Source organism: Citrus clementina, unplaced genomic scaffold (genome assembly GCF_000493195.1).
Source record: "Citrus clementina cultivar Clemenules unplaced genomic scaffold, Citrus_clementina_v1.0 scaffold_9, whole genome shotgun sequence".
NCBI lineage: Eukaryota > Viridiplantae > Streptophyta > Magnoliopsida > Sapindales > Rutaceae > Citrus > Citrus x clementina.
In genome coordinates, this window is record NW_006261964.1 from 29,721,700 (window position 1) to 29,728,431 (window position 6,732).

Sequence of the window (6,732 nt, forward strand, 5' to 3'; positions counted from 1 at the left end):
GTTGCACAACACTTGCATACCATTCTTTATGAAAGGACCACATTATTCCATCCACTTTTCTGAATTCTCCATTAATTCTTCTCTTTCAAGTTTCACCTTTTATTCAGTGTGACCTTGACTTTGATTTCAAAAAAAAAAAAAAAAAAAAGGTTATGTGAAAGTGAATATAATCATTAGCCTTCCGTTTTCACATTATCACATAGTAGAACTAGAAACCCAGCTAGCTAGCTAGCTAGTGCCGCGTGCTCAGTTGAATCGCCCACAAAACGAAAGAAAAGTTGTGTTAAACTTCAAATTGAAACAGCTAAACGCACCCCAGAAAGTGTTTTAATTGAGATGAAATTTCATTTTCTTGACTTTTATCTTTGATGTGTGAGGCTCGTTCGTTCATTGGCCGGATAATTACAATTCAATTTGAATATTGACACCACCGCGGCATTGATGTCATCGTTGTCATTGTCTACCAACAAAATGCATTTCTTACTTGCCTCTGGTCAGCAATGGGCTAACGCTCCCCCTAGTCCATTAAAATTGGGGAATTCTTGTAAATAGTAAAACATTTGGGGGTCAATTATATAATTTTAGCCATTTTCTCATCTATGCTGCTTATATTTTACCTCTGACAAGCTGTGTGAGGTGTTTCTCCATTGATAAAAAGTTTTGCTTAGAAATTAGATGATCGATGCTGACAAAATTATAGATAATGTGGCATATAATACTAGCCTAGATTGCTCTTCTATAGCTATTTTCGTTGGGTGTCTGTAAGTTGAATTTTTTTTCTTTTAAAGATTTGGGGGATGCATAATATGACATAAAAAACAAATTAATCAACTAGTGTTATATGTTCGAGCCATACGTTATACGGATTATGTTATCATTAAATGAATTTAGATTTTCGGTAGACTCCCTCAGAAATCTTTATGTTATCATGTTTGATTCTTTCATAGGTTATCCAAAACTTAAATAATAATAATAAGTCCAGAGTCTGGACTGTTGGCCCACAGGTGTTAATGGTCCAAGCTCAAATCCATAAAAATCTTTGGGTCATAAAATCAAAGTAGTGGTTGAGTTATCGGCATTCCACAAAACAAATAGTGGAGCTTCAAACACACCTCTAAAATTCTTATAACATCCTTTCGATTTTAAAATACCCCAGTTTAATTAATAAAATACAAATTTATATATTAAAATTAATCATCTTTAGTCTTCTACTCTTCTAATAAAATTTTACCTTAAAAAATATATTTCCTTTTGAAATACATGCAAATCCCAAAATATTATATTTGTGTTAAATTTTTTCCTTTTATTACATAATTTCTATATTCATAACTCTATATTCTTATAGCTTCATTTAAAAAAAAATCAGTTAAAATATAAATTATGAAATGGGGGTGGTGTAAAAAGTTTGTCAAAAGAATAATCTATTTAAGTTTTTAATTGAATTTCTATTTAAAACAAGAAATGAATTAATTTATATTAGGTTATTTGAGTAATTTCAATTAAAATGGAGACTTATGAGGAATTTTAAAGGGTGTTAAAATGCCTATTCCAAAAAAAAAAAAATGCTCAAAATCTTTGGGTTAGGATCTGTAATTTTCTTATTGAAATGCCCAAATTCTAATACTGTACATTAGGGATGTCAATGGAATGTGCCCGACCTGATTCAGGTCAAGGTTGGGTTGGACTTTTATCTAAGTCCAAAGTTCATAATTTTTTAAAGTTTTTTTTTTATATTTAATTATTTAAATTTTTAAAAAATTGACACAACATCCCATTTATATATTAAAATTTAACATAAACATAAAAGTTATTTGAATCATATAATTATATAAATAATAAAATAAACATAATATGAAATCATCTCAAAGAAAGTTATACAAATAAAATTATTTTTTATTTTAATTTTGGGTTGGGTCGGGTCGGGATATTTTGACTCGAGCCCAATTCTAAATTTTTAAATTTCAGTGAAAGCCAGAAAAATTCAGACGGGCTCTTTTTGCCATCCGCATATGATGCCTCTTACTACATTTGAGTTTTTTTAATTTTTTTTTTATTAAAAGAATTTGAATCTGAAGTCCATACATTTTTGTGCTAGACAAAGTATAAGACTGTGATTGCCATTTATTGGATGAGAAAGTGTAATTAAATAAATCATAAACCACACACTTTTACAAGTGCACACGTATTAAAAACGGTTGCTTTATTGTCCACAAACACAGGCCAAATTTTGTGGACAATCACAATTTGATATGATAGAAATTAATTACAAAGTGGTTGTGGCTCAGATGCAGTGACTGAATGAACAACATAAGATGTAAAAGCGACGCACTTTAATTGGAGGAGATTAAATCCAATGCCAATTTTCTTATATCATCAAAGATCTGATAAAAAGACTTCTCATAAATTAGAGGGGATTTAATGTGTTGTAAATTATTGGCACATAACTCCATGTGCACAACACTACGTCCAACTGTATATGAATCTACTAAAATGATTTGTTTAAGGGTGGGACTTCTCCCTTTTATTTCTGGACAACGTGATGGGACCATTCCCATTGTTGGGGTCTTGGAGTTCCAATATTCTAACCTAAAAGATATATGAGACAACTCAACGTTTAAATAATTTAAAAAAAAAAAAAAAGGAACCTTTGCTGGTGGCCAATAATATTGGCTCCTTTGCTGACACATTTGAGAAATTTTTTATCATATTCTACATTTTGATGGGAAGAAGAAAGAGGCATCGTATGGTTCAAATTGGTGTAGGGATGATAAAATCTTTTATGGGTTTAGAGCTTCAGGTTTCACTCTAAATGAGATGGATTTTAAATAATTTTTAAGGAACGAAGTAAGGAATGAAAGAAAAATAATCTTCAAATTCTTAATAGGATAAAGTTTGGTTTTATACTCTCCACCCCCACCCCAATCCCTATTATATATGAATAATTTTTTAAGTTTTGTTCAATAATTTTTGTTTTATTAATTACATTGTTGCTTAATAAATTTTATTTTTATTTTTACCTAATACAAATAGGTTATAATTAAAAGAGACCCCTAAATTATGATTCTTATTCAATCCTAAAATATTGTTATATTTTTTCTCTCTCAAGGTGATGTTCTCTTCAAACATTTTTAAGTTTTGATATTATTTCAAGATATTGGTTCAATCTTTTGAAGATTTTTTAAAAATAATTTAAATACTTTATAATATAGTAATGATTTTATTTAAATCTTTAATTTTTAATTTACAGAAACCATTTATCCATACTTATTATAAAATAAGTAAATGAGAAATATGGTGGAAATGAAGAATCAACTAAATTTATTGGGGATGAGGTGGGGGGGATGATGGTGAAAATTTTTAATAGGGTGAGAAATGAGGTAGCCCTCCCCATTCCTACCTCCACACCATTGTCATCTCTAAACAGGCGTCCTCGATATTATTATGATCGCCAACTCACCACTAAACTATATAAGTCCAACTAGGGATGGCAATGGACACCGCCTGCAACGGGTTTGTCATTACCAAACCTAAACTCGCACAAAATTTAAATTACTAAATCCACTCGCAACCCGCAGGGGTTTTAATTTTTTTAAGAAAACTCATTCCCTGTGGGTTTTGACAATTACCAAACCTACAATGGTATCCGACGGATTTTTTACAGTTTGTACATTTAAAATCACAAATGTTTAGTATATAAATTTACAATAATAACCTCAAATTCGACATAACATACTCAATTTTAAATTTAACCATTGTAAATGAAAAATTAAAATTTCAACATCAATCCAACACAAATTCTCAAATTTAAGTATAAAATACACAAATCCATTAAAAAAACCCACAAACTAGTATCTAAAAATAATAATTATCATTCAACACAAGCTCCTCCAAGAGAAGATTTTTGTTTCATTCACCATCATTAGCACCTATCCAACATGATGCCTACAATAATGATTAAGATTAATATTTTCCAAAGAATAATACTTTTCAAATATTAATTCGAAGAAAAAAATTATAATAATAAAATAATTCATGCATTAAGTTAAAGAAAAATAGACCATACAAAAAAATTTGGTTACTTGGCACTTTGCATAATTGCATTATTTTCTTTATATATTTTTTAGATTTAAATATTTTTTCAATTAAAATTAAATTAAAAATATTTTTTAAAAATTACGGGTCTAGCTGATATCCATGCGGGTATGCACAGGATATTGAGCTAATACCAAACCTACCATCATTCAAGTGTGGGTTTCAATTTATAATACCAAACTCGTCCGCAACCCGCAAAATTATCTACAATGGACGGATTTTAACGGATGGATTTGGGCAGATTTGTAGGTTTGCGGGTACAATTGCCATCCCTAAATCCAACAATACCTACTGGACCCTTTGATTTGACATGGTTAAAACCATTTTATATCAACTATCATAGTCTAACTCGATGATAAATACCACTTATTGAGAAGTATTAAAATAATGTGATGTATCATACTTATAAACACTAATTAATATCTTTATTGTTTTACCATCTAAATACCGGACAAATGCTTTAACATAATTCATTATTGCTTGAATTTAGAAAACAAGAGTCTTCTGGAAAGAGAGGTCTTTTCAGCTTTTGCAATAGTGGCTGGATGACCCATATGTGATATATAATGAGAAAAAATGACTGAATTAGGTCACTATTTTTATAAAGTTAGATCGTTGTCGCAGTATATTTTTTATGAGCATTGGTTGCTTCCCTTTTGACCTACTCAGAATCCTCAAACTCGATTCAATTCAAATACCGTGTTGCAACGTATGATGCGTCGATTGGCACCATTCTTGCACTAACAACAAAAATCGCCAGTCGGCAAATCCTGCTGGCTGGGCCAACTTGGCCAACCTGGTTTTAGCTTTTCGGTTGTGCTTTGCTTCCTTCCTTACTTTGCATTCTATTTATTAAATTATTCTCACAGACGCTGTAGTTTGAGTCTTGTTCAAGTTTCTTTCCTTTTGATACATGAGCTTTGGGGAGAAGGAGCAAAAGTGGTCCACAGATCTGGCATATATCTTTAAAATAACAGGAATAAAAATTGGCCCATTAATTGTCTTTTCTGTTTGTCATTTTTAGTGAAAACAAAGTCGACACAACGTATAAGTTACACATAAATTAACATGCTCCATTATAGTTGTTGCATGTGTGATTGTAAATTAGCTAAATATAATGATCTAGCCACTGCCTGCTCATGCCACTATAAAGTTTGGTATTTCACATTCATGGAAAATGGTCACGCTTGTGTTTATAATCGTGTATGATTAAAATTTAGTAAGTAATCAAATCTTTGTCGTTTGCCGAACATAAAACATATCAATCACCACGGAATCAAAAAATTCCACTGACTACATTGTTCGGTGAAGTGACTTGTAATTTATTGAATGTTGGAATTTTTTTAAACGAGATTAATTCATAAAGACAATAAGAAGTAAAATAAGGGGGGAAAAAATATGCAGAGAATCCTTATTCTTGTTCTCTAAGCAACACGAGAGTCCTCATCATCTTTCATATATATATATATATATATATATACACACACACACACTTTATGAGAATGTGCTAAAATTAATTAATAAATCCATTCGCTTCATATTTTCTTTCTTCAGACACAATTTCCATTAATTACAACTGGTCATGATCATGATTCATGTACAATGAACGGCCAGAATTTGAGGATCCATTGTTGGCACACACAGTCACACACACACAAGACAATAAGAGAGCTTTAACGTTGTTGAACTCCACTGGCTGTTGTTGGTGGGGATCTAAATAATGTCCACATCGTCGAAGATTCAAACTTTCTGCAGTTAGTAAGTTGGTATTTATTTATTTTATGAGTCAATTAATTGGACTCGTAGGTTTTAATTGAATGCCTTTGAGAAAGTTACAAGTAACTTTCTAGAGACTTTTTCTTTTTCCTTTTGTTGGCAAGAAAGCTCAAAAAATAGAATTGCAGCAGTTACTTAGCAAATCAGTAAAGGTGGCAAACCAAAAATAAATAAAAAATAACATATAGTTGAAAATAAAGGTTTTAAAAAAAAAAAAGTCTTGTGTGAACAAAGTAGTGATCAGCTGCACGAATTCTTTATGCTTTCTAGATCAGGGATAAACCAATTATTAGAAATTCCCAGTAATCAAGGGAAAGGAAAAGGCAAATTAACTAAACTAAAACAGGTTAATATAATTGACAGGAGTAATTATACATAATATTTAAGTGTTTACTAGGGATACATATCTATATAAATGAATGTTTCAATATTATATCATTACTACATTTACAGAGTTTTATTGATGCTGGTTTGTGATCCTTCCTTAGGAAAATTTCCTTCATTTTAATTATCATTATTATTATTTTTTCTTGAGTTTTGAAGGTCTAAGCGATAGCTTAAGGATCCTTCCTTGAGAAAATTTCCTTGCTACATCATTCAGAAATGACTGATTAGAAATAGAAACTATAATTCACTTTGGGCAATTAGAATGTTGTACCAAACAATTCTTAATAAAACTGAATAGTGTTTTGCCAAAAAGCAAAAGCATGCTTGCATGTACGCACGTTCAATTTGATTGATCTAGACATGCAACCTTATCACCTCAAATGCAAAAAGCATTAATTGCATGCCATCTCACATCAAACACACAACTAAATCGCTTAAGCAACATATATATGAAATTTACCAACTTTTTTTTTTCTA